Source organism: Nipponia nippon, unplaced genomic scaffold, assembly GCF_047370975.1.
Source record: "Nipponia nippon isolate SJK-2023a ecotype South Korea unplaced genomic scaffold, ASM4737097v1 scaffold_2, whole genome shotgun sequence".
In the NCBI taxonomy this organism is placed as follows: domain Eukaryota; kingdom Metazoa; phylum Chordata; class Aves; order Pelecaniformes; family Threskiornithidae; genus Nipponia; species Nipponia nippon.
The window spans coordinates 29,577,607-29,592,098 of NW_028262336.1; positions in this window are offsets into that span (position 1 = coordinate 29,577,607).

A 14,492-nucleotide genomic window follows, 5' to 3' on the forward strand; every position below is an offset into this window, starting at 1 on the left:
GCTGTATGGTTAATGAGATTTGTAACTCTGATCTGATTTGCCATTTTGGAAAACTTCTAGTGAAAGGAAAGGGAAAAGGCATGGTAAAAAAAAAAAAAAAAAAAGGAGAACATCGTTTCAACTTTCCACCAAAGTGAAGCTACCAAAGGCAGCAGCAGATCCTCCACGCAGCATGGCTGCTTTGCCCAAGCAGTGGTTGAGGAAGGCTGCATCACCTCCTAGGTTTGGCCGATAGCGTCCAGCAGCAGACTGCTTTGATGATGAGCTGTCCTCACAGAGCAATATCAGGACAAGGAGCCAACTGCTCCCGTTTCATGTCATTCTGCAGAGAAGAGGCAGGAGGACTGGATTAAGCTGAGCATGCTGCATTGTCCATGCCTTACCAAGCTGCTACCGCCCCACAGGGTAAGCACAGCAATTCGGAGACAGCCTCGTTGAAATGAGTCGGGGGGAGGAAGAAAAGCAGAGAGGAGAGTTGAGGTATTTTAAGGAGGGCTGAGGAAGGCAATACGGTGCAGAAGATCTTCCTTATTACATGGAGCACCGGTGGCATCAGTCGGACTGTAAATCATAGGAAAGTGAAGTTGGAAGGGACCTCTGGGAGCCTCTAGACCAATCTCCTGCTCAAAGCAAGGCTAATTTCAGTCAGAGAGGCTGCGCATGGACTCGCCTCGTCAAGGTTTGAGTATCTTCAAGGCTGGAGGTTTCACAGCTTCTATGCAGCCTGTGCTCCTTGCACAACACAGAGCTCCAGCCCCTAGCTCTGTGTCCTTCCACTGGACACGCTCCAGTCTGCCAGTCTCCCTCTGCTACAGGGGCTTTCATACGTGTCCAACGGAGAAATCCCGCAGCTGCGGGAAAGGTGAAAAAAGGCCAGGACATTTTCTAGCAGCTTGTCAGGCAAAACGGTAGCAAGACACATCTGTCGGTGTACGAGAGTCCGACGCCAGAGGGGTGCTGTCGCCTCCTGACACGACAGCGTACGGCACTGGCATGGTCCTGCGTAAACTCTGGTGCGATTTTCAGCAGCTTCCCCAGAACAGGGGGAAAGCAAAAGGGTCAGGGGTGTTGACCTGTAGGTGACGTCCACCATCAGACCCGATCAGGGAATATTTCTGTTCTCGTGGAAAGCTCCAGGTGTCTGAGGGAGGAGGGGGCTGCCCCCCGCCCAGACCAGCTCCTGCATCCCATTCACCGCTCCGCTCTACAGATGCTCACGTCAGCACCAGGCAGGGAAAAAAGGGGCCAGAGGCTGAAACCCGTGCAGGGACTGCTTTTCTCTGCCGCGATGCAGGCTCGGGCGCACATCAAACGACAGCGCAGGAGAACCGCCTCCCCCCCCCTCCTCTAACGCTGCCGTCCCCCTCCCCTGCTGCAGCCCCGCACACGCCGGAGATGGCTCCCGCAGTCGGGCGCGTGTGGGCAGGCGGCTGCGGCTGAGCAGACCTGACTGCGCAACTGGCGCTTATGCCAGCTAATATAGGCATATTTTTAAGTAATCCCACTTCATCAGGTACTTTTCCAGGGCCTCAGCATATAACGAGTGAAATCCATTAGTCATCTGACAGTTCTAGTTATTCTGCGTGTCAAGTCCTATCTTTTCATTTGTATATCCAGACTGTTATGGCAAGCTGGTGTGCTAGTTGTACCCCTCCACCTACTCAGTGCTAATTTAAGAGTTGTTATTTTTGGCTCGCAGTGATTGTGTGCATAAAAAGTTCAGTTTCCTCCAAAAAATTTTAAAAGGAAGCAGAACGCGGGACTGAGCAGAAAACTCCCCTTGCTAAACACCATTTGCCCAACATCAGCAAACCTTGTTTTCAGGTAATTTACCAGAAGTAAAGCATCTTCCGATGAAGGTTCTGTCTATGAATGATTGAGTTGCAAAAAACAGAGTCGTTTTTGGCACAACTGGTAGATGGGGCATACAGGAGTAGCTCACTCAGAAAAAGCAACTTGGCAATTCGCAGTGAACAGAGTGTAACTTACTGCAAGGATGGTAATTCTGTGATTGAAAACATGAAATAGCATTTGCTTATTGAAAAATTTGTATGGATGAGGAAAACTCAAAAGCAAAGCTTTGTCTCTACTCCAGACACTCCCTCTCCATTTGTGAAATTAATTATCTGTAAATAAAGCATTTTTCTCTTTGCAATGCATGTTTCGATATTTTTCCTCTACACAAAAGACTGCTCTGATTCCTGAGCAGTGCACTCATGCACCTGAGAGATCGGAATGGCAGAGGACATTTCAAGTTGAAAAACTGAAAAAGGGGTTAAAAAAATCAGGGAAATTGTTCTTTGAAAAATAGTTGTAGACGGTTACCAGTACATCCTCTCAAGGATGTGCTGTTGCATGCGTGTAAGCTGACATTTTCTGTCCTGCACGCAGTCAGAAGGATTGCTTACCATCAAAGTCCCAGCCAGGCCATCAAAGTAGGATTGAATTAGGACTCCTTCTGTACCAGTGAACCTTGTGCCTTCTACTTATTTTCCCATCAGTTTTGCCCGCAGCTTAAAAAAGACATTCATCACAACCCAGAAATTGTTGCCTTCTTTTTTCTTTGAAAACAGGAACAACAATGTAATAATGGAGGTTTCTCTCTGGCTTTTAAGTAAAAGTAACTCCGGCTGGTTCCAAGACCCTGCTCTCCATGCATAGACAGTAACTATCCCCGCTCAGTATCCCTTTTGGCAGGGACGGTCTGCTTCCGCAAGTGCAAAATATCTATTACCCCTTATAGTTCCTTGAAGAAGCTCTCCCAGGCCTTTGCATGCTTCAGAAATTATAATAACGCCTTCCCTGTCCTTTTCAGCTGGTATTTTTCTGAATAATTTTCAGGCTGTGGCGAGGCTAAGAGCAGGATCGCATCCCCGCACACCTAGGATTATGTAAAAGAGGAGATGCCTTTGATGAATTACTGTCCACCTCTCTTTTGAAAAAGGCTGTTATCTGTGTTCACTGCCGGTTGCGAGTGAAGTGATATGTAAAATCACAGAGTACTTTGGATAATGGCAAAGTCTGAGCTTTCCCGGGGGTATGATTGCTCATGTCATGAGGACGTGTACGGGGAAGGCAGCAGCACTTGCTTCCAATCCCCGTTTTCTTGTCGTTTTATGGAATTAAAGGGTTTCTTTCAATGTCCTTGCTAATTTATGGATAAAGAATGCATTACTGGAAAGCCTATATGAGGAGGGGAAAAAAAATACCATCATTGAAAATATTTGTCTCTTGTTGGATTAGCTTAACCCACATATGTAAACCTAAGCAAAATCTGTGTTATTGCATTAACCTTTTACTACTGGAAACGTGGCCTCCGCCCTGATGTAGGTCACAGACAGAAAATCATTTACTGTCCTTAACTAAATCCCAAAGGGGACATTTGCCCTTGAGACCACCTCACTAAAACCCCAGCAGGATTTGGTCTGGCTTTCGCCTTCATGAAAGGAACCAGAAGGAAGCCACGAAGGTCAGCAGAGGAGAGGACGGGGGTGGCACGCTTTGAGGCGGCGTTTTCCTCTTCTACCCTTCTGTCTGCAAACACAGTAACAGGTTTGGGATAAACCAGCAAGAGACTTGTGTGTTGAGTGCATGAGTGATGATTTCACGGGGAGCGCCAGTGCTGTCTGAACCATCAAGGATGCCTTGAGGATAGAAATAACCAACATTTTGAAAGCTAGATGCAAGGGGAGTGCTGCCGTGAAAGACACCCCTTATAAATGGCAAAGCAAGAGACAGCCTAGCAGACAGACAGCAGGCCCTGCCACCGGGAGACACAGGCTGGGAGCACGGATTTCTGGGGCGCCTCTAGGCAGGTTAACCACTCTCACTTCTTCTCGTGGGATGCAGCTTGATCTAAGCCACCCTTAGCAGCAAATGAGAGTGCAAAGGGGCAGCGGGGTCCTGCTCCCTCATCGCTTGCCTTGCATAGTCTGACCCTGCGGTGAGCAAGCTCGGTCACCCAGAAATCAACCCTCCAAAACCAAGACATCAGCTTTCTTGATGTAGCCCCCTGAGCAGGCTGGTAGGATGGACAGGCGGGGGCTGGTACTAGCATAAAGGAAAGGAGAACCTTCCTGTAGCGGATAGCTATTATCCTGGTTTAGCTATAACGTAAAGAGTACAGCAAGCAGCGCCATGACCGGTGGTGCCGGTGCAGCAAAATGAGGTGGCGGAGGTAGGACTGGGTGGGGAAAGTAGAGAGGAGCCAGGAGACACCCGAGGTGCCATTGCCATTGAGAAAAGCCTAGCCTAAGCCCGCAAATCAGGTGTTTGCAGGGAGAGGCAGTTTGGTTTGGTGTTGGGTTTTTTCACTAGATCCATTGATACTGTTGAGAAACAGCAGCTTTCAGGCACACAAGCCCTTCCTCGCTTCTGAAATAGAAGCAGCAATCTTCATGTAAAGAACAGATTAAGATGAGTGTTCTGGGTTTAATTGAATTATGTTAATCAGCTGGACAATTTGAGAACAAGTTTAGCCAGTACTTGTGAAGTGCTCACAAGGGAGAGGTGGTAGGAGAGGTAGGTAATACTGCTTGTGGGATACTGAGGGGCTAGTAGGAGGGGAGCATCTATAATATATCTTAAAAATTAGTATCTTTTTTATAGCTGAGATGTCTTTTTAGCCAGTGGGCTCGTTAATTCCAGATTCACCTTTTGAAGGTGGTTTGTTCCTCTGAGTGTCTGTTTTATGCAAAATTCACCTGCCCCCTTTCAATCTGGTCTATCTTTCTCTGTGGGTTGTTCGTAGGTAACTAGTAGTTGCCTGGTTCCCCCACGTTATTTCTTCAAGGGCAGCGGTGCACTGAGTGGCGTGGACATCCTTCTGGTGCGTGCATGTGCGTGTTGTGCCTGTGCCCCCACTTCTTTGGCGGCTGGGGATGTGCGACGGCGAGTTTCGCAGCCAGTGCTGCGCAGTAATCCCCCTTACGGGGAGGCCTAGGGAAGAGCTCGGCTGAGTAATTCAGGAGAGGCACTGCTGTTCTGCACAGATGCTGTCTAAGAAATACCTGTATGAGTAATAAGAATGGATTTTAAGAAGTCATTTTATCTCACAAATGGTATTACTCAGCTTGTAAGTATGTGGGCTCCTACAGACGCAGCCTTCAGCGCTTCTGATGGCTTGCTCTGTAGCATCATCTGGTGGTAGCAGCGGGGAAAAATTACCCCTCCAGCACCTCTCGGTTCTGTATCCTCCATTACTGTACATAACCTCCCGGCCTCTTTTTCTTCTCCCCACCACTCCTTCTTCTCCTCTAGGTAAGTTGTTCCTCCTACAGTGACTGGAGTCAGAGGAAGTACTTGGTTCAAGTGACTCTGAAAGACTGCTGGTCCCATGACTGCCATTGTGGGAAACCTGCCCCTTGGCAGAGGGTCAGCAAGGGCCAACGTATCATTGAACGCCGTTGGAGAGTTGCGTAGGATTTATACAGCCCACAAGTTTCACACAGTCCTCAGTGGAGGCTGTACCTCACGCTATTACTAGCTGGAGAGCAGACAGAGTGCATGTACAACTTAAATGAACGTTGGCTCACGCTATAGGGCTGAATTTCCCCTTTCAGCCTGAGTAGTGGATGACTAAGGCGTCTCTCCCTTGCTCCCCAGCACAAGGAGAGGGGCAGTTGCTGCAGGCCTGCTGCTCCCACGCCAGCTGAGCATGGTGAGAGGCAAGCAAGCAGCAACCCACCATGCAGAGTCGGACGCTGCCAGTCAGCACCTTAGTCGGGCACAAACCCCTGTGGGAGAACAGGCACGGCTTTCCTCTCCCCCTGGAGCATGGCGGGACGGGGACCGAGATGTGACCCGGAGCGGGTGTGTTGCCATCAGCTGGCTTTCTTGCAGTAGGTGAGCACCACCACATATGTGTTCATCTGGTGAACTTGGACACTGATAACCTTGGGGACGTGGTGGTCCTGGCTTTGGCGTGGGCTATTATAAGCTTGCCCTGTTACCTTCTAGGGTGGCTTGCTGTGCCGAGGTCTGGGCTGCTGCACGCCTGGCCTTGTTACCTTCCCCAGTGGACTCAGGAGAAGCTGGGCATGCCTCAGCCCTGGCTGCGTGGAGAGATGATTTCAGCCTGCACGCTCCCCAGCCCGTGTGCCGCAGCAGCAGGGCACTCGCCTGTGAAGATGTTCAGCACGGCTCTTCGTAACTTGTTTTCCTGATTTCTAAAGCTGACTCTGAGCAGCATGGAGATCTGCAGGACCATACTCCCAGAGCAAGTCTTATGGATGTAGCTTTGTAGTCCATTGGACTTGCCTGCCAGCCCTGTCTCCTGAAAGGGCTACCTGAGGAAACATGCTTGTAGCCCGCAGAATGACAGGGGAAAGGGGCAGGTGGCCTCGCTGCTCAAGGGTGAGCAGGCTGCAGCAAGCCTCACCCAAACCTCCAAGCCTTCTGTCCCCAGTGATGTCGAATCAATTTGCCTTTTTGAGGCAAACTTACAGCCCAAGCATATTTATGGAGAATTAATCATACTTTACCCCATAACGTGTCAGGACCGTGAGACACAGAGAAGCTCAAAGCTGCTTATGAAAAGATGGGGAGAGAGTACTCCTGCCCTTCCTGTCTAAATCATTAGCCTGGAGCTTTTCTTCCTCAAATATTAATGTTTTCCTGATTACCCGCTCCTTATGAAAAGGTGATTGTGCCTGCAGACTCTTTGAATAATTCATTTAAAATAGTAAAGCCAGAGAGAAGCGAACTTTTACTTAACAGTGGGTTAGAGCATGGCCTGCCCATGCCATCCTTGTCCTGGGGAGGAAAGCAATGGGAAGCATCCCCAGCATCCTAGTCCTTGGGAGATGGCGGTACGGAGAGCAAAAACAGTGGTCAGCGTTGCCACAGACCATCTTCTCCCACATGCGTGTAGGTGTGGAGTGGAGAGGGCAGGCAGGGATTGGGAGGGAGGGCAGGGGTGGCGGCTAAATGAGCTTTCCTTCAATTTATCTGTATTTGTAAGCCATGCTTAGCATCATTGCTTCTGTAGGTAGCCACTGATGGTGTCACTGCCTTTCCTCAAAATAAACAAATTAAGCAGACAGTGCAAACCTGTGTCATTCTTACTCCTGCTGTCTGTGGAGCCACAAGCACCCCAGGTGTAATCCTCCTTTTGTTTTTTCATGGCACTTCCCAATGTCAACCAAGAACCTGGATTAATTTATTGCAATTTAAGACACAGCTTAACAAATGGTTTGGCAGACCAGCGACCGCAAGCTTTGAGCAGTTGGCCCGGGCATTTGCACCTGCAGTCCCTTTGGAAGGACATGGTCTTGAAAGGGATTTGAGGTATGGTTCATATGTGCTGGAAGGTGAAGGATGAGGTGACAGAAGAGACAACTCCTTGCATATGTGTCCCACCTAAATCAGTGACTCTTCGTCACTGTGGGAAAGCACCAGGTTGGTTCTCTGTTGCTAACTCAGCTTTGAACATGTGCTGGCAGGAGGAGAGAAGTGGTTTATAGGGGCTTGGAAGAGGACTGCTGCTCCCACCCTGGGGCAGAGGCTTTGACTCGTGTCATGTCTCAGTGGCAGGAGAGCCCACCCCAACCGCTGCATGGGTGGCTCCAGCCCTAGCAGGAAGGAAGGTCCCAAAGACTTCACTGTCACCTCTGGCTATGCTTGCACTGCTGGATGGAAGAGGAGCAAGGACCGATTCCCAGCTTAGCAGCTAAACAGCACATCCCCTGTGCGCGGCTATGGGCTGGCCGGCTCCGTTGGCAGACGTACCTTGGAGGGGCTGATTGAAAGGATCTAAAACATTGACCTAATAATTACTCAGTGCAGGTAATCAGGAGTCCAGTGCTTGAACTTACTCCCTGGTCCTCCCGTACTCAGCAAGTGTAGACACACCTTCTGGCTTCTTGAGGAGCTAGGGACAAAAGTGCTGCCCTGCAAGGACTCTCACCAGCCAGAGTACGTGCTGTAAGACTTGGGGGAAAAGGCAGAAAGCAGGTGAAACCAGAGTCCGAGTTAGCTTCTCTGGAGATGTGTCCTCCAGGATGATGTCGAGATGGGACAGTTTTAAACAACCCCTTGACTTTTTGAATTCTGTCTTTTTTGAGTTTTCTGCTTGGACTCTAAAGGTCTGAGATGCTTTGACGCAGGCAATTTGCCGGTGCAGTCTTGGGCAGCTCAGGAGTCCAGAACCGGCTGGGCTGAGAGCATACCCATCCATCCTGCCCTCGCCTGCTGTGACGGATGTTGGACCCCACCTCAGAGGGGACCATGGGGTGTCAGGCGTTGCTGAACGCTTGTGCCTATTGATTTGTGTTTATTAGTTACATTATTTCCATTTACACAAGCGCTTTTGCTGTCCTCCCATAACTCAACCCTGTCAGGCTAATGCAGGTAATAAGTCACTCTACCCTCTGATTCCAGCACGTGGTTTCGCCATGAGGGGTGCTTGTTTTCCTCCTACACAGACAAACTACAGTCTGTGTCTGTGCTGGAAGTGGGGGGAGCGAAATGGCTGTGTGCTAAGCGCAGGACCTATGCCCAGCCGTAAGCACAGCTCTCGCAGGGTTTGCCTGAGCGAGGGGAGAAGGGGAGGCAAAGACCTTGGACGCTCCTCGTGGAACTCAGCCCCTGCGATGTTAAGTGGGCGCCGGCGCTGCCCCTGAGCCCTTTTGTTACTAAATCTCGTTATGGGATTAGCTCGTCTGTGTCGTTGGCATTTTGCTCTCATTTTTGAAGCAGGGTGAATTGTTTAGTGGTCTGTGAAATCGGGAAATGGTATGCTGGAAGAGCCAGGTGTTGCCTAAATTGATATTCCCATCTCATGCACGCAAGAAGGCTTTTGTTACATGGGGCTTTTACGTTCCCCGGCTTCTCTCTATCATGGAGAGGTCCTACATCTTGCCAAAGGGCAAGAGATCGCATCCTGCCATTTTTACTGAAGCCATTGACATGACACGATTATTGCAAACTCACTACGTTACATGATTACTAGAAAACTGTCCAATTATCTCTGTGGCATTCACTTTGAAATCCTTTTTTCCCCAGCCAGACCATGTGAACATGACAGACTGGTTCTGTGTTCTGCAATGGATGGGGTTTTTTCCCCCCACAAGCAAGTCCTTATGCCCCTTGTTTTTATTACAGTCTGATGTAAGATGCCATATAAAGATCTCTTCTGTGTCCCAAGAGGGATTAGAGCAATCATTTGTATGAATGTGAAGGCTTTCTGATCTCTTTTCAGACTAGTTGTTTTCAACCCTTGTGAGACAGATTCTCTCTTCCAGAAAACTATCAGCTATCCTCCCCAGGCATTGTAGGATAAGGAAGGAAATATTTTTTTCCACAGTTTATATTGCCACACAGCCAAAGATTCATCAAGGTTTTCAAATTACAAACCTAATTTAAAAAGGGCAAATTTATTTCTGTTGAGCTGATAAGCCTCCATCGTTTCTTTCCTTTGCTTCCTCGCACCCCTCACCCACAAATCTTAACTTTATATCAAGCATGTCCAACAGACAATTAGGTCTTAGCCAAGTCCTGCTTTTGCCGGATGGTCTGAAGCTGGAATCTGTATAAAATGGGATTAGACATGAAGCATGTTGGCTGGGTAAAGGGATATACTGGGAGGAGGGCAACAAGGAGCCTACCACAAGAGTTCTGGTTTAATGGAGCAGGGGCCGTCTACTCAAAATGTTCCTTTTAGGTCTTACTTTCATTGAAATGGACTGATCTACACACCAACGGGAATTAAGCGTGACTTACAAAACCTTGCCCGGCTCAGCTGGGCTTCAGTTTCTCACAGTCCCTAGACCTGAATGCCTGCCCGATAGGTGCAGGGGTTCCCCACAGAGGACTTTCTCGGAAGAGCTAAATACTTCCCAGGGCCTGACACCTGGGCAGGGGCAGTCGGATGTATGTATAAAATAACCAAGATGCATGGTTATCATGCTTCTTTTTCTAGCTACTACAATTTTTCCAGTGTTTTAGCAAATGAAGAGTGGAAGTACTGCAGAAGGCGAGTCTGTCAAACGAAACCTGGACCACTAATGCCATCCAGTGGCTGGCACACACTAACACACTTGCCATCGCTAATAAACCCTGAATTGACTGGAACAAACGTCAACTCTAAACTCTTCCCCTCACGCTGTTTACACACAGCGTTCACACAGCGTTTTTTTGCACTTGGTCTCATCAGAGCCCAGGCTTATACTGAAAAAATGTAAAAAAATCACACGTATGTTGTATCTAGCTTGTTTTAAGCACATTTTTCCTTTCCCACCTTTGTTTTCTTTAGAAAGCATCGCCTAGAAGTTAGTCCCTGTGAAGTAATCCCCATAAATGTTGTACATGCTGCTGAGTTTGTATCTGATCTTTCTTCACGCACCTGATGCAATAAGCTGTCCTGCCCTTTTACAGTGGGTGCCTTCAGCCGAGAGCCATGAGGGAAATGTTTCAACATGAATTTGGGGTACAGAGCAAAACTGACTTTGTTTTATTTGTTTCTGCGACAGTGTGTTACACAGTCACACACTGCTGCCCCTACGTAGTTCACGTAGCCCCTATAAAGCAGCTAGGCGCAACAGGAATGCTCAGTGTTGGCTGGCAGGAGGCAAAGAGAAAGCTGTAGTTGCAAAGGCTTGTACTAGAGGGATTAGCCCGGCACCTACTGCGACATCCTCCAAAAACCCAATTAGCTAACCGCCACCGCAGTCAAATCACAGTCATCTGCATCCTGCTCTGGTCTGCTCCTCTCCCACGCCTGCTGAGACAGAGCAGGCACTCCGCAGGATCATGAAAGCTGGCCAGGACACGTTTGTGCATTCGCTCAAGCGTTTGAGCGGGGGACTCGCAGCGGGCTCCCAGCAGAGCCCTAGAGGACACCATCCTCTGCTTTCAGAGAGCGGGAAGAAAGCAGAAAGGTGGTCCCGTGTGGGGAATTCTTCTGCTTTCAGATAGAAAACATTGCATTTTTTTTTCATGCCCCAGAGGCGTGAGGAGTCCTGGCCTGGGCTGCCTGGATGGCCAGGCTGCTGCCTGCTCTCACAGGCACAGAGGAGGAGTTTGGCATGCAGAGGTTGCTGAGCTGAAAGCAATGAGAAAACTCTGTAAAGAAGCAGGGTGGTGGCTTAAAAGAGAGAGGAGCTGAGGGGCCCACAGTCAAACCAAAGCAAGGATGGTATGTGGGGAGATCAGGGGCATGACTCACTGACCAGCACAGAGGTGATCCTTCTGCCATGGGAGCTCTTGTGGGCTCAGGCCATGCTCCACACGTGGACCCAAGCAGGTAGGCTAAAGGCTCCCCCGCTATCCCCAGGTGTACAGCAGGTCCTGGGCATCCAAATGTCTTCTGTGCTGGCAATAAACCGTCTCAGAGGTACCACCCGCAGGCCCTCAGCTACCCAGAGCCAGGCACAACTGGGATATATGACCTGAAAACTCTGCATGGGTGCTGTCTCCACCACAGAGATCAGTCGTAACCAAGATCACAACAGGGATGTTGATCAGAAAGACGAGGGCATTGTGCACATAGGTGATGCAGCTGACGTGGCTGTGCACAAATTGCCTCTGCTGCAAGATCCCACAGCGTAGTGGAGCAAACCCACCACGGTGGCAGTGATTGCTCCTCCCGCAGATGGCAGGGTGAAGACAAGTGTCCCTGCAGTGACCCAGGAATAGCTGCTGCAATTGCTGTTTCTCCAGAATACAGTCACGATGCTCAGGATGTCATGAAAAGCCAACAGCTCCAGGGGAAACTAGGCATCAGACGGCTTTGCACGTCTCCCGATGGCAGTCGCTTCAAGGTACTCGCGAGCTCTGAGCTGCGGTAACCCCGGTCAGCGGGTGCCAGGCACTGCCAGAAGGCAGGGCTGCCGGAGGGCAATGCCCACCCATTGCTGAAATGAGAGAGGGGCTCAGAGAGAATGAAAATCGCACATCCAGCGCTAGTGCCGGGGAAGTGGCCTTCCATGTCCTGAGGCGAATGGGCTGCTGTTGATCATTACGCCTCTGCAGGATAGCATGTTCCTACGAGAAGTGCCTCTGGTGCGTGCCCAGATCCCAGTGCCGTGGCCAGCACTCACTGGTGGCAGCTGGGACTCGCTGTAAAAAAGGCATGAGAATTACTTTGTCGAAGCTGGCTGGCCCGGTTGTTTACCACAGAGGTACCAACCGAGGCTGCAATGAACATCCATGGTGAGAATTTGGGTGTGGAGAGGTGTCTGGCACTCCACAGCGGGGGCTGCATTACACCCACTCGTGCCAAGCAGCTCCTGCAGTCTGCCCTGAGCAAAGGTTGCCGTTGTCCCTCAGACCTCCCAGCATAATTGCATGTGGAGCTGCTCCTTAACCACACCATGTCAGAGTGAGCCTGGCTAGAAAATCCCTACTATTAAAAGTGTGCAAATTAGCCTGGATCATAGCAACAGGACCGGATTAGGGAATAACTACGCATGAAGTCAGGAAGCGGTGCTGCTCTCCAGCAGCTGGGTGCCGTAACCTCGTCTTCCTCCAGCCGCGGACAGACCAGCATAGCCGAGCGCTTCGCAGGCATGTGACGCGGTGGGCCGCCTGCCAGGGACCGTTAGAAGGCTTAAATTACTCTGGTTCTGGAAAGGTATGGGGACTGTCCCGCCAGGCCCACGTGCCCATACGGAGTCCCCGGCACCGACAAGCTGGGGAGCGTGCCAACAGGGCTGGCCGCAGTTCAATGCAGACACAGGTTTCGGTGGATGCTGCAGCCTGTTCCAGAACAGCGACAAAGCTTGGCCCTGGCAGAGACCTACAGGCAGGCTTTTAAAAGTCTCTCAACACTTACAAGTGAATGTGGAAGGTGACTTTTTCTTCTGTTCACCAAAACCAATAGTCACAGTGCCCAAGTCCTGTCTGGAAACTTGCATATCTGCTCTGGCCACATTTTGTGAAGGCATTCCAGATCACACAAACCCATAGGGACGACAGTTCCCGGCGTGCATGCTGGGTGCAAAGTCTGCAGGCTTTCTCCTGCGGTGGTGCACTTCGTCCTTTTGGCAAGACTGGAGATGTCTGCTGAACTACGGAAAAAATTTTCTAACAGAAATTTTCTAAAAAATTTTCTAACAGGCCAAGTGATCACATAAATATTAATTATGTGGTACTATGGAAATTGTATTACAATACCCGGCTAATGCATTTTGCAGCTGCATTCCCACTTATTAACTGTTTATATTAAAACAGCATGCAGAAGCCTCCTTTCGCTGACAGCTGTACAAACCCAAGCTGAGTTCTGCTTCCTGCTCATGAAAGAACTCGGCCGCTCCCCAGCCACCCAGTGTCCCCGGAGAAGAAATCATGTGTTTAAAAATCCAAATAAAAAGACATCTTTGTTATTCTGGAGACCTGCCTAGATGTATTCTGTTTGGCAGTCTTGATTTCCCACTCCAGAAATGGGATAGTTTACCCTGTTGTATCATTTAGGTGTTTTCTAATTGCATATTAATTAGCATTTTCACTATGGTTTTGTACTGAATCAAACGATTGCATCTCCAGGATTACCCAACACAGTTGAATTAAGCAAAAAAAACCCAAAACCAAACAAACCACCTCATCCTTCGGTGTACTGACACCTGCTGTACTACTAAATGTAAATGTGGTAAATATTGAAGAGAGAGTGCAGAACAGTTTGTGTCAGGGAGTGCTGAAAGTAAATCCAAATGAAACCGCATGGGAAGTTACCTCCGGCATATGCTTGTGTGGGCTGGGATTTGCAAAGCAACTTATATATCAAGTGACGTTAAGAGTTTAGTTACAACTATAAGGACTTTTACAAATAAAATCCTAGCTAAAAATCTAAGAATAAGCTTTTCTTTTTATATGCTGTGAATGAAATCCTTAGTAGGTCATTATATATAACATATACATAATGTATGAAAAGGTACAGGCTTTCTTTGGACTTTACCGATTTTCATCCTAGTTGATATTTTAAATATATTTTCCTAATATATATTTATACACACACACACAATGTTTTAGTTGCATCCATTTAGGTGCCTGGACCCTTTCAGTGGACAAAATAACATTCCTGAACGCATAAACATTTTGACAGTCTCTAATTTAAAAAAACTTCTCTCAGATGACCTTTCTGGACAGTGTTCTGTCTTCGACCAGTTCCAAAAGTAATGTTTTCACTTTTTCATGACAAAAACTTTAATCACCAGTGACCTGAAGCATGCTTTGCTCTGTAGCCCTGGTTCTGCTCCCCCGCAGAAGCAGCCCTGCCAGCCACCACCGAGTACCTTCAAATGGGCGCACACTGGTTTTCCTCCTGCCGGTGCAAATGCCTGATAAGCGCTGGCTGCGATGCCGGAGCTCGAGCACCTCTTGCTCTGCTGCTCCTGGGCTTGGCGCGGGGCCGGCCGAGAGCCTGGCGTCACGCCAGGGAGCTCTGCTGGCACAGCCTCAAGAGATGCCTGTTTGCCAGAAACGGGGGGAAGGACCCACAGGACTTTGGTCTGCCTGACGCTGGCCACGCCGACGGCCCTCTGCTCCCATGAGAGCAG